The sequence below is a fragment of the Ananas comosus genome, linkage group 9 (assembly GCF_001540865.1).
Source record: "Ananas comosus cultivar F153 linkage group 9, ASM154086v1, whole genome shotgun sequence".
NCBI lineage: Eukaryota > Viridiplantae > Streptophyta > Magnoliopsida > Poales > Bromeliaceae > Ananas > Ananas comosus.
In genome coordinates, this window is record NC_033629.1 from 8891523 (window position 1) to 8905913 (window position 14391).

Genomic DNA, 14391 nt, shown 5'->3' on the forward strand with positions numbered 1-14391 from the left:
AATGAATTAGAGTTTAAAAACAAAAGCTTCCGTGTGGGGAGCACTTTTAAATAGGATGTTTGTTGTATTGTGCATTGCATCATCCAGCGCCTAAGGAGTGCTTAGAGGCATGCATCATTCTAAGGATTGTTAGCTGTATGGAAATGCATATCATGCTTTGGTTGTTGTTTGGTAAATGTAGGTTGTAGTTGTGATCCTGTTGTATCGTTGGTACGCCGTGCAAATACAAAGGAGACTCTGTCCGAGTGGACAGAGGAACTTTGTATTTGTGGCGGGTCTGTACGTCGCGTGGGCCAGGTTGAAAAAAAAAAAAAAAATGGCACGTTTTCCGCAACTCTGTTTAAAAAGGCTTTTAAAATCGGCCCCGGGGCGTGACACTGGACTTTATATCATATTGTATCATGGAAATATAAGTATAAATACTTAAAATTTTATCCGAGCCTAAATTTGAACGAGACGAATTTATTCGATGCTAAATAGATATAGTTTCGAATAATGAGGCTCCACGCCAGCAAACAAGCACACGAAAGAATGGCACCTTTTTGGAGTAGGATGAGGCCGATTCTTTTGAAAATAAAAAAAAAAATTCCTGATTTTCTAAAAAAAATAGTTTATAAAATTTTTTAACGTTTTGTTTAAAACAAATAAAAACTATGAAACAGAATATTTTTTATAGAACATTTTTTTTCAAAGATAATTATTTTATATTTTTCTGAGAAACCAACCGCTCCCTTAGCGTACTATATATATTTGACGCAGATGAATAAAAAGTTGATTTTGCTCCTTCATTATATATAAATGACTTCGAAATCAGCCTGAGATGGATAGATCATAAGGCTCATGGGAGGAGCAACAAAAGCTTCGTCATATAAGAGTACTGCTGCTACGTATACATCTAAAAATAAATGTAAATCTTACACATTTGTATTCAAAAGTGTATATTAAATTCTGTGTTTGTCAATTCAAATTTTTAAATACCAAATATTTAAACGGTTTTCAAATCCTCCTAGGATAGTGTAAGATTTATATCACTTTTTGAGTGTATCAGTAACATTTTTCATCACATAATTAATGTATATAATCATAAATTTGGGAAGAAAGTCTACGAACTTCTATAAAATTCTAATTTAAACCAATACTAGGTTTATGAGCACATTTTAGAGCCTTTTTAGTCGTTTGATTGGGCTCAAATTCGACGTGAAAATTTGTCTACAATTCTTGTTCAACACCATGGTTTTATTCCAGTTCGTGTATTAGATCGTTTAGGTATTGGATCGATGTGAAACTTTATGGGTAACTTCAAAATATACATTCATTAGGTTTTGGCATCGATTCGCCTTTTCAATTTAAAATTTGAACCTAAAATCAAAATAAAAATTTAAAATTTGAGTTCAAAATTATAATCAAATTGCAAAAAGCACGTTTTAGCTATTTTTTTATTCTGAGTCTAGAAAATTAGAAAACTGATTCTAAAAATCAGAATCATATTTTGAAAACGAGGTTACAAACACTCTATTAAGCCGAAAATTATTTTTAAACCAAAAATCACTTTTAAAAAGCTAGTCCAAATGCCTAAATTATAAAATTTGAGACCGGAGTCACGAACCTAAATTTAAGAATATCCATGCCCATACCCTTATCAATATTCACACTCCTTTAAAAAAAAAAAAAAGTTTTTTTCTTTCCACAAATACCCCTCAATTAAAATATAACAACAAAAATGATATTATGGTCTTATCGGTTAACTATTTGATAATTTTAGATTTTCTATGATAAAATTATTATAGAGATATTTTAAAACCGTTAAATCTCATCCAATGAATGACAATTAAAATATCCGTCACTTGTTTTCTTTGATAGAATTATCTTTTTTTTGCAAGATTTTCAAATTCTTAAAAAATTGAATTCTCTTAAATCGCGCGTCAAACTCCACTTTCTCACATTAAAACTCTCTCTCTGGTTCCCATAAATTTTTCTCATTTCAATTTCCCACTTCACATCCTCCTGCCCCACCTTTAAAAAAAAAAAAAAAAAAAAAAAGCTTTCTCTCTCTCGGCTAAACAAAAAAAAAAAAAAAAAAAAAAAAAAAAAAAAAAAAAAAACCTTTTCTTTTCTTATTTCTCCGTATCATTCTGTGGTCATAATCCTTGTACTAAACTATTTCATCTCTCTCACTATCCGTATCTTGCCTCGTCGCCGACGAATACATTATCATCGATTCAAATTCAGGTACTCACATCTTCGCCAATTAATTTACTTGAAAATTAAAAATAAACATGCTAACCAAAAAAGAGCCTTTTTAATTCTTCTCTTTTCTTTATAGCTTTTTTTTGTCTGTTTATTTATTAATATGATGTTTTTTTTTAAAAAAAATAAATTTTCTTGATACCAAAAGAATAGCCTCAAACTAAAAAATCCAAATCCATTTTTTCAGAATATTAAAATAAAAATTTTAAAAAACTACCCAGGATGATTAAGAAAACCCTAACAATATGAAATTGAATGAATTACTTTCTTAAAAAAGATTGAAAAATTAAACAAATTGTCTAAAAATCAAACTTCAATAAATTTCTAACAATTCAATATTCTTTTATTAAAATTTAAATTTTAAAATTATAATTTGAAGATTAAAATTAAATTAAAAATTAAAATTTAAAACATGAAATCTAATTTCAACATCCTGAAATAAAAAAAAATTGAAATTAAAATTTGAATATTTGAAAATTTTTACTTTAAATTTCAAAGAAAATTTTAAATTATCAGTTTTAAAATTTAAAATTTTGAAATTTCAAAGATAAATTTAGAATTATGAAAGTTGAAAATTTAGCATTTAAAATTTAAATTTGAAACTTAAATTTTAAATTTAATATGTAAAATTTTATAATTTGAAATTTGAAATTTCAATAATCTAAATCTAAATTTAATATTTTGAAATTTAGAATCTAAAATTTTAAAATTTGAAATTTGAATCTTGATATTTGAAATTAAAATTTTGCAAATATAAATTTTAAATTTTGAAAACTGAATTTGAATTTTGAATTCAAACCAATAATCGATTTTTATATTTCTAGAAGTTGGACCGGATTGTTATTTTACTCCATTTTTGGTCGTATAGTTTGACTATTCTTTAGTTTTTAGGGTTTTTTTTTTTTGTTTTTAAACCCAAACATTCCATAATAAATTTTTTCTATAGGATAAATTACGCTCTCTTATTATTTACTTGACACATGGAAAAACAGTAATATATGGCCATTTTTTTAATAATAAAATTATAACGCTCCAATAGTCCTATATCGGATGGGATACTGATTTCGATCAATTTATATGAGACCTACACGCTAATAATAATAACTGGGTTTACGCATTTTGGGCCAGTTGTTTGGGCCCAATGAGTAATTATTGCTAACGGGTCGGATCGTTGCATTTGGTATCAGAGACAAATACCAGCCGGAAGTGTGAGAGCTATAATGTCGCAATAGTCCCACATCGGATGGGATACTGATTCTGATCAGTTTATAGCAGGTCGGATCGTTTCATAATTATTTGGTCACGATCGGAGGAGGATCGAAAACTAAGTAAAGCTCAAATGAGCTAATTTTGACTTATTTTCATCAAATTTGAAAGTAAGTAGTGTTTAGGGACTTAGTTGCAAAAGGGTAAAAAGAGAAAGGAATCTGAAGCCAACCTCTCTTGGGGATATTATTATATGAAAAGAATCATTTCATAAAATAATTTACTTTAATTTATTTTAATTTAAGAAGAGAATGAGTTTGGCACTGAGAATATATATCTTTTGAGCATGAACACTAATAAAATTCTTTTTGAGAAAAGATGTTAGCACTAAGAGTAGAATCCATTTGTAGGCTTTTTGGGTCCCAATGGGAAAAAAATTATCTCATGAGATAATCTAATTTAATTTAATTTAATTTAATAAGAGATTGAAATTAAAAGCACTAAGATTAGAATTGATTCGTAGATTTTTTTTTTCCTTATAAATATCACATATCAAGAAGAGTCAGTTATAGGGTTAGGACTCGCCATCTTGTCGTGTTCTCGACGAAATTGATGAGCTTCTTGAGGTGACTATTGGGGTGCAATTGAAAGATTAGGAGACTAGGTAAGGTTGTATCTTTTTCATCTTCTTCTCCATCCTCTCCTCCAAATTTTAAAATTAGAATTTATAATCTAAGTTTAAATTTTACAAATTTAAAATTTAAAAATTAATAATTTATATTTTCTATTTTAAAATTTAAATTTTAAATTTTAAAATATAATAAAATTTTAAATTTTATAATTTATAATTTATAATTTATAATTTATAATTTAAATTTAAAATTTAAAATAATAATAAATTTAAATTTGAACTTGGATTTAGAATTTGAATCCAATTATAATGAAGTTTTTAGCTTTCCCCAGGTTGAAATGAATTGTTTTTTTTTTTTTTTTTTTTTTCGAAGTATATTTTAACCATACTAAAGTTCTTAGGCTTGTTTCTAAAGTACCATAAAACTACCTAGTAAATTATTTTATATAAAGAATAATTTTATCAATACTCTGAAAGTGTCACGCCCCGGATATCTCGTTCCTCGGGCACGTCGACAAATCCGCCGTATACAAAGAAATTTTTCCTATATACGAAGTGATAGCTGTATCTGTGAAAATACAATACTACAACCAGTAGTATAGAGCTGTAAGGAATAAAACATAACCTGGTAGCAAATAAAAGTCCACTATACATACAACATCTGTATACAAAAGCTCGCTTCGCGAGAAACAGTAATGACAGTATGTATAAGAACTCAAAAACTACAACTGCCTGTAGCTAGTACTCCACTAGCTCTGGCTCGTTTGGTAGGGCTCTAACTCGCGACGCTCTTGCCACGGTCAATCTCAGAGGGTGCAGCAGCCGGCACCGAAGGCTCTGCAAAACGAAAAGAAACAACATGGCATGAGAACTACTGTGAAAACAAGTAGTCCTCAGTGGGTGCCACCCTCAATATCATCTGTCCACCCACTAAATCTACAAAAGGAAGTAAAGATAGTAGGGAAAGCTGGAAGACAATCTACAGCTACATGCCACTACACTATCATGCTCTACACTAACCAACTGTAGTAAAAGTAAAGTCCTGACCCAATCTCATTAGGGACTGTGATACACCCGTTCCGCCTGTCGAAGCTACACTAACAACCACCACGCTGGGTAGTTAGTGGAGAGCAAGTCCAACCAGGACACAACGATACCAATGCAAAAACACAAAGCCCGACTCCGGAGTGGCACTCGTGGGAGCTACCCAACCGAGTATACAAGCGTATCTTTGTCGAGCTCAATCAGGCTCTCACAGGCTATAGTCAAGTACACAGGGTCAAACTGGTCTACCCACCAACAGGTCACGTGCCATCAGCACAATCTGATGCTAAAACGGCAAACCGGGTCCATCGTTCGTCCCGACGGCACCCAACTATTTGGAATAGTCTGAACTCTACTGTAAAAAGAAGCTCGGCATCCCAGCATGAGCGTAACAGTAAACTACACTACCTGGGGTATCCACTACACTGATACTGTGGCGATACAAAAATCATAACGGCTACTAGAGCTAAATCTGGTAGTGTAAACAGGTGACAGATCCATAACGCTGATTTTCTCCTATGTCATATCCAAGTCCAACACGTATAATTTATCCATAATAAAACTAAGCTCCAAATTCAGTTTAGATGTCAACAACAAAAAAGATCATGAATTCGAGCTATTTACACGTGAAATGCATCCACCAAATATACATGCCGACAATGAGACATTAGGAGTAGAATCCGATGATAAACCCGCCTCAAAAGCTAATCCAACTCCGGCGCGACGTCGAGAACGGCGGAATCACACCCTCGCCCGACCTCCTCGCGATGCTATGGCAACAAACGTGCGTACGAACGGCTCCGTGACGCGACGTCGGCGACGAAACACTCCACCCGAGCTCCTCTTTGCTCGGCCGATGCTAGAGAGAGAGAGGAAAGAAGAAACATAGCAACCTTCTCTGTCAGCTCCTCTCAATCCTATATAAGCGGTGGAGGGAAGTGGTGATGTGAACGAGGCACGAAATGATCAAAACACCCTCTCACCTACCCTGGTGTACCGATACACGAGCAAGTGTACCGGTACAAATGGCAACCCGAGAGCAGCTGCGCAAAATCTGTCGAAGTGTACCGGTACACCCCTGATGTTGTACCGATACAGAAAGTATACCGGTACGCCTTGATGGTTGTACCGGTACAACAAACAAAAAATCTGCTGTTTGCATATTCCAATGCCAAGTCTTGCTCTCGCGTCCCCGCTGAGTCCGTTTTGCGTCTATTTCGCGCCAACGTGACTCGGATTTGTCCCGACACTCTCCAGAGCTGTCGACAAGCCTCTACTGCTGAACACCAGGGATACCACATCCTCCCCCACTACAAAAAGTTTCGTCCTCGAAACTTAAACATACCTCAGCTCGGATCCTCAAAAAGGTAAGGGTAGGATTCTCTCATCACTGTCTCGGGCTCCCAAGTCGCCTCCCGCTCCTCGTGATTACTCTACTGCACCTTTACATACGGGATGACCCGATTGCGCAATTCTTTCGTCTCCCGAGCAAGAATCTGCAACGGTCGCTCCTTGTATCTCACATCCTCGCCAATCTCTAGTGGAGTGAAGTCGATCACGTGAGAAGGATCGAACACATATCTCCTCAATGCCAAGACGTGGAAGACATCATGAATGCCAGCTAGTCGCGGGGGTAGAGCGATCCTGTAGGCAACTGGTCCAACTCGCTCCAATACCTTAAAAGGGCAAACGAAACGTGGACTAAGCTTTCCACATACTCCAAATCGGTGAATCCCTCCAGATGGCGAGACTTTGGAAAAAACATGATCTCCAACCTGGAACTCCAAGTCTTGTCTCCTGATATCGGTGTAGCTCCTCTTGCGGCTCTGGACTGTCAAAAGGTGTCGTCGAACAACTCTCACCTTTTCCTCAGCCTTAAGCCAGATCTCATGCCCTAGTGTCCTCCTCTCACCCACATTACTCCAAAACAAAGGGGATCGACATTTGCGTCCATACAACGCCTCAAACGGAGCCATCTGGATGCTCGTTTGATAGCTGTTGTTGTACGCAAATTCAGCAAGTCTCAAATGTCGATACCACCCTCCTCCAAAATCCAGGATGCATGCCCTCAGCATGTCCTCTAGAGTCTGTATGGTCCTCTCTGACTGACCATCTGTCTGTGGGTGGAAGGCCGTGCTGAAATGCAACTGAGTGCCCAAAGCTGTCTGAAACTCCTCCAAAACTGTGGCACAAATCTCGGGTCCCTGTCTGATACTATCGATATCGGCACACCGTGCAGCCTGACAATCTCATCCAGATATAGCTGCGCGAGCCTCTCTCTCGACCAGGTGGTCTGAACTAGTAGGAAGTGAGCAGACTTGGTCAGTCTGTCCACTATCACCCAAATAGCATCGAAACCACCCTGTGCTCTAGGCAACCCCATAACGAAGTCCATCGTGATCTGCTCCCATTTCTACTCGGGCACTGGCAGACTCTGAAGCTTGCCAGCAGGTACCTGATGCTCGGCCTTCATCTGTTGACAAGTTAGACACTGAGCCACAAATCTGCCAATGTCCCTCTTCATTCCGTTCCACCAGAACTGTGCCTTCAAGTCCTTATACATCTTAGTTCCACCAGGGTGAACTGTATAAGGAGAACAATGAGCTTCTCTCAAAATATCCGCTCGGATCTCTGCATCCAAAGGCACACACAGTCGGTCCCTGTATCGCAGTACTCCCGAACTGTCAACTACAAAGCCCTCAGCCTGTCCCCTGTCTAACTGCTCTCGAATCCTCAACAAGTGTGGATCTCCACTCTATTTCTCTCGGATCCAATCCAACAGAGTGGGCTGCCAGACCATAGACATCAGTCTCGCAGTAGACCCAGGGAACACTATCTCGAGCCTCAGCCGCTACAGCTCCTCGAGTAACGGCCTCTACTGTATGATCATCAAACTTAAGCTCTGCACTGCCTTCCTGCTCAACGCATCTGCCACCACATTCGCCTTCCCGGGATGATACTGAATACTGATGTCATAGTCCTTCAGTAACTCCAACCACCGGCGCTGCCTCAGATTCAATTCCCTTTGAGTAAACAGATACTTGAGACTTTTATAATCGGTGAAAACCTCGCAGTGCTCGCCATACAAGTAATGTCGTCACAACTTCAAAGCAAAGACTACCGCGGCAAGCTCCAGGTCATGTGTAGGGTAATTCTTCTCATAATCCTTTAACTGCCGCGAAACATAAGCAATCACCCTACCATGCTGCATCAGCACACAACCCAATCCACTGTGCGATGCATCGCTATAGATCACAAATCCTTTCCCCATCACTGAAAGGGCAAAGATAAGAGCTGACATCAATCTCTGTCTCAACTCATCAAAGCTCATTTGACAGTCCTCACTCCATACAAAACGAATTCCTTTTCGAGTCAATCGAGTGAGGGGTGTGGAAAACATCGCAAAGCCTTTCACAAACTGACGATAATATCCTGCCAGTCCCAGGAAACTCCTCACCTCAGTCACCATCGTCGGTCTAGGCCAATCCCGAATAGAATCAATCTTTTTCGGGTCCACTGCTACTCCCTCTACAGAAATCACATGGCCTAAGAAAGCTACCTCCCGTAACCAGAACTCGCACTTCTTTAACTTGGCATACAACTTCTTCTCTCGCAGAAATTGTAGCACAATCCTCAAGTGCTCCTCATGCTCGGCATCGCTCCGGGAGTATATCAAAATGTCATCGATGAAGACTACTACAAATCTATCCAAGAACGGCTTGAACACTCTGTTCATCAAATCCATGAATGCGGTAGGGGCATTCGTCAATCCAAAAAGCATCATCGTAAACTCATAATGCCCGTACCAAGTCCGAAAAGCCGTCTTGGGAACATCCTCGGCCCTCACCCTCAGCTGGTGGTAACCTGACTGGAGATCAATCTTCGAGAAGACACAAGATCCTTGCAGCTGATCAAACAGATCGTCAATGCGCGGCAAAGGATACTTGTTCTTGATGGTCACTTTATTCAGCTCTTGATAATCCACACATAACCTAAGTGACCCATCCTTCTTCTTTACAAATAACACCGGTACTCCCCAAGGCGATATACTGGGTCTCACATACCATGCATCAGATCCTGAAGCTGCGCCTTTAACTCTCTCAGCTCCGCCGATGCCATCCGATAAGGTACCTTTGAGATTGGTGCAGTTCCAGAAACTACATCAATCACAAACTCAATTTTCCTCTCCGGCGGCATCGTCGTCAACTCTGGGGGAAACAAATCCGAAAACTCTCGGACTATAGGAATATCCTCGAGTCCCGGCGCCGCCGTAGGTACCTTTACAACTGTAGCTAGAAAAATGATACAACCACTACTCAGCATCTGTCGAGCCCTCGCCGAAGATATCCAGGTGGCAAACAACGTACTCCTGCAGCCTCTAAAAGTAAACTCCTCTTGGCCTGGTTCGCGGAACGTCACCGTCCTCGCTCCACAATCGATCGTAGCATAGTACCGCGCCAGCCAATCCATACCGAGCACGACGTCGAAGTCCTGCAGATGCCCTAACACAAACAAGTCTACGGGCATGATCCACGAATCCAACTGCACCGGACACGACCAACAACACTCTACAACCTGTAAAACATGATTTGATATCTGTACCTCTCGTGCCTGTGACAACGCCCCTAACTCTAGACCATGTAACAATGCAAATGCTCGACTAACAAAGAAATGTGATGCACTGATATTAAAAAAGTGTACGAGCTCTAATGCCAGAAATCAGAATGATACCTGCCACCATTCGGTCGACTGCTGAAGAGTCCTCCACCTGGGCTGCATAGACCCGCCCACTCGGCGACTGTTGCCTCCGCTCACTCTGACGGGGCATGGACGATCTATCCTCCTGGCGGTAACTCGGTGCTGCTCGATACGACTGCTGGGGTGCTCATGGTGAGGAAGCTATCGACGGCGCTGGTGATGCTGCTCGGGGGCATGCTGACCTCATGTGCCCTGGTTGTCCACATCCAAAACACCGGCCCTCAAGCTGCTCACACTGCCGAGCCCCGTGTGGTACCCCACAAATCACACACTGTGGCGACCCCTGAGACTGCCTCTGCTAACGGAATCCCCCAAAACGCTGACGCCCCGAAGACCCACGACCCTGAGAGCGTGATCGTGGTGGTCTTGGCGGACGCCTGCTACTCGATTGTCCTCCGTCGTCAGGAGCTAGGCGCTTCCTGTCCTGACTCTGTCCCGCTGCCTGAGTCCTCTCCTGAAGCGACACCTCACCTCTCTCCACCCATAAGGCCTGCTCTATGGACGCATTCAGGGTCCTCGACCTCTGCGCCCGCACCAACCTGTAGATATCGAGTCTCAGCCCATGCTCAAGCAGATAAACCTTGTGCGCCTCGTCCCTGGCCACAAACGGCACACAGTTAAGGAGTCGAGTAAACTCCCGAATGTACTCCTGCACTGGCCGATCCCCCTGCTGAATCCTCTTCAAATCCTCCTCGAGCTTCTGTTTCACACTGTTGGAAAAATACATCCCAAACAGCATTCCACAGAACTCATCCCATCTCATTTGCAACGCTACCAATCCCTGATCTCGCCTCACTCTCCTCCACCAGGCGTGTGCATCGCCTGCCAAGCAATGGACTCCCAAGGAGGAGCTCAGGTGGAGTGTTTCATCGCCGACGTCGCGTCGCGGAGCCGTTCGTACGCACGTTTGTTGCCGTAGCATCGCGAGGATGTCAGGCGATGGTGCGATTCCACCGTTCTCGATGTCGCGCCAGAGTTGGATTAGCTTTTGAGGTGGGTTTATCATCGGATTCTACTCCTAATGTCTCATTGTCAACATGTATATTTGGTGGATGCATTTCACGTGTAAATAGCTCGAATTCATGATCTTTCATGTTGTTGACATCTAAACTGAATTTGGAGCTTAGTTTTATTATGAATAAATTATACGTGTTGGACTTGGATGTGACATATGAGAAAATCAGCGTTATGGATCTGTCACCTGTTTACACTACCAGATTTAGCTCTAGGAGCCGTTATGATTTTTATATGGCGGCAGTATCAGTGTGGTGGATACCCCAGGTAGTATAGTTTACTGTTACGCTCGTGTTGGGATGCCGAGCCTATTTTTACAGTAGAGTTCAGACTATTTCGGACAGTTGGATGCCGTCAGGATGGACGGTGGACCCGGTTTGCCGTTTTAGCATCAGATTGTGCTGAGGGCACGTGACCTCACTCCTCGAACAGATGAGGGTGGTGCTTCCTCATTAGATCCTCGAGTTCCCAGGTGGCCTCGCGATCATTATGATTGCTCCACCGAACCTTCATGTAGGGAATTTCTCGATTCCTTAATTTTCGCATCTCTCGTACGATAATCATCACCGAAAACTCTTCATAGCTCAAGTCCTCTTGAAGCTCCGGTGGCTCATATAGCATTGCGTGCTCGGGATCGTGAATATACTTGCGGAGATTGGAGACATGGAACACATTGTGTACATCCGCGAGCTTCGGCGGCAAGGTGAGTCGATAAGCCACCGTGCCAACTCGCTCCAATATTTCATAGGGTCCAATGTATCGGGGACTCAATTTTCCCTGCACTCCAAACCGCTTCACACCCCGCATCTGTGAAACCTTCAAGAATACGCGGTCGCCCACCGCGAACTCTATATCTCGTCGGCGCCTATCTGCATAGCTTTGCTTTCTCGACTGTGCCGTGAGCAATCTCTTGCGAGCAAGGCGTACTCTCTCCTCCGCTTCTCGCAGAATATCGGGGCCGAACTCTGCACGCTCACCCACATCGATCCAGTGTATAGGAGACCGACACGTCCGCCCATAGAGAGCCTCGAACGGTGCCATCTCCACACTAGCATGATAACTGTTGTTGTAGGCGAACTCGGCCATAGGTAGGTGATCACACCAATTTCCCTTATAGTCGATGACACACGCTCGAAACATGTTCTCCAGAGTTTGAATGGTTCTCTCTGTTTGCCCATCGGTCTGAGAATGAAATATGGTGCTAAAGTCGAGCCGTGTGCCAAGGGCTTCCTGCAGGCTCTTCCAGAAGTGTGAAGTGAACCGGGGGTCACGATCCGACACGATCGATTTCGGCACCCCATGCAGTCTCACTATCTCGTCGAGATATACCTGCGCTAACTTGTCACCCGACCACGTGGTGTGGATCGGCAAGAAGTGAGCCGACTTCGTCAATCGGTCCACAATTACCCAAATTGCATCGTGGCCGCCCGTTGAGCGAGGCAAGCCGACTACGAAGTCCATCGATATATCCTCCCATTTCCAAACGGGGATTGGTAGGCTTTGAAGTTTTTTCGCTGGAAATCGACGCTCTGCTTTCACTTGTTGGCATGTTAAGCACTTCGCCACAAAGCGTCCAATATCACTCTTCATTCTCGGCCACCGGTAGTGTATTTTTAGTCCTGATACATGTTGGTGCCGCCCGGGTGATCGGCATATGGAGACCGATGCGCTTCTTGTAGAATTAGCTCACGAAGCTCTCCATCTTTTGGCACACACCATCGGTTTCGAAACCGGAGTGTACCACCGGCGTCTAAATTGAAATCGCCACCTCGACCTTCCTCGATGTTTCGCCGCACCTTTTGGAGTTCCGGGTCTGCGGGTTGCAGATCTTTGACCTCTCCAACAAGGTCGGTTGAATAACGAGCGCCATCAACTGGACCGGAACCTCGGGAGCGACCACCTCAAGGTTCATCCGCTCCATGTCTAACCGCAAGGGTGATTGATTTGTAACCCACATCAAGAGGTTCTCCGCCGATTTTCTGCTCAATGCATCAGCGACCACATTGGCCTTCCCGGGGTGGTAGAGGATATCGACGTCATAGTCTTTTAACAATTCTAACCACCGCCGCTGTCGCATATTGAGCTCTTTCTGTGTGAACAGATATTTCAAACTCTTGTGGTCTGTGTAAATCTCACAATGGGCACCATACAAGTAGTGCCGCCACAGCTTCAAGGCGAAGATTACCGCTGCTAGCTCCAAATCGTGGATGGGGTAGTTCTTCTCATAGCTCTTCAGCTGACGAGATGCATAAGCAATCACCTTTCCGTTTTGCATCAAAACACACCCCAGTCCTAGATAGGAGGCGTCACTGTAGACTACAAAGTCTTCGCCTTGTACCGGTAGAGCGAGCACCGGAGTCGAAGTTAATTTTTGCTTCAACTCTTTAAAACTCCGGTCGCACTCTTCGCTCCACACGAACCTAGTGCCCTTCTGAGTCAGGCGGGTAAGTGGAATCACTATCTTGGAAAAGCCTTCCACAAATCGCCTATAATAGCCCGCCAAGCCCACGAAGCTTCGAACCTCCGTGACATTCGTCGGGCGCGGCCAATCCTTGATTGCCTCAACTTTCCTTAGGTCTACAGAAACTCCACCTGCGGAAATCACATGTCCTAGAAATGCGACTTCTCGGAGCCAGAAGTCACACTTCTTTAACTTAGCACACAGCTTCTCCTTCCGAAGGGTTTGAAGCACTATCCTCAAATGCTCGGCATGTTCCTCGTCACTACGAGAATAGACCAATATGTCGTTTATGAAGACCACGACAAATTGATCTAAAAACTTCCTAAAGATACGGTTCATCAAGTCCATAAATGCCGCTGGAGCGTTCGTGAGTCCAAATGGCATGACAGTGAATTCATAGTGCCCATACCGCGTACGAAACGCGATTTCTACACATCCTCCGACTTAATTTTCAACTGGTGATAGCCAGACTGTAAGTCAATCTTCGAGTACACACACGACCCCTGCAACTGATCGAACAGGTCATCGATTCGGGGTAGTGGGTACTTGTTCTTGATCGTGACTCTGTTCAACTCTCGATAATTCACGCAGAGTCGAAACGATCCGTCCTTCTTCCGTACAAACAACACCGGGGCTCTCCACGGTGATACACTTTGCCGGATAAATTGCTTGTCAAGGAGGTCTTGCAATTGACTCCTCAACTTTTTCAATTCCGCCGGCGCCATTTGGTACGGAGCCTTTGAGATCGGTGCGGTACCCGGAACCAGGTCTATGACGAACTCGATCTCCTGGTCTGGTGGTATCCCTGGTAATTCCGCGGGAAATACATCCGGGAACTCTCGCACCACCGATAACTCCTGTAGTGTTTGAGCTACTCGTTCCACTTCCACAATAATTGCTAAGAATGCCGTGCAACCGCTGCTAACCAACTTCCTTGCTCTCGTCGCCGACACCGTCGCGACGAAGCACGAGCTCTGACAAGCCCGATATGTGAACTCCTTTTGTCCTGGCTCACGAAGTGTAATTACTC

General features: G+C 42.5%; 1 protein-coding gene across 1 annotated transcript in view; it reads left to right on the forward strand.

Moving 5' to 3' along the window:
• LOC109714750 (fluoride export protein 1-like) overlaps nucleotides 2111-14391 on the forward strand; it is a 48415-nt gene continuing 36134 nt past the window's right edge. The window contains exon 1 of the mRNA XM_020239450.1: nucleotides 2111-2229. The gene's annotated coding sequence lies outside the window, so the exon portion shown is untranslated. The remainder of the gene's footprint in view (nucleotides 2230-14391) is intronic.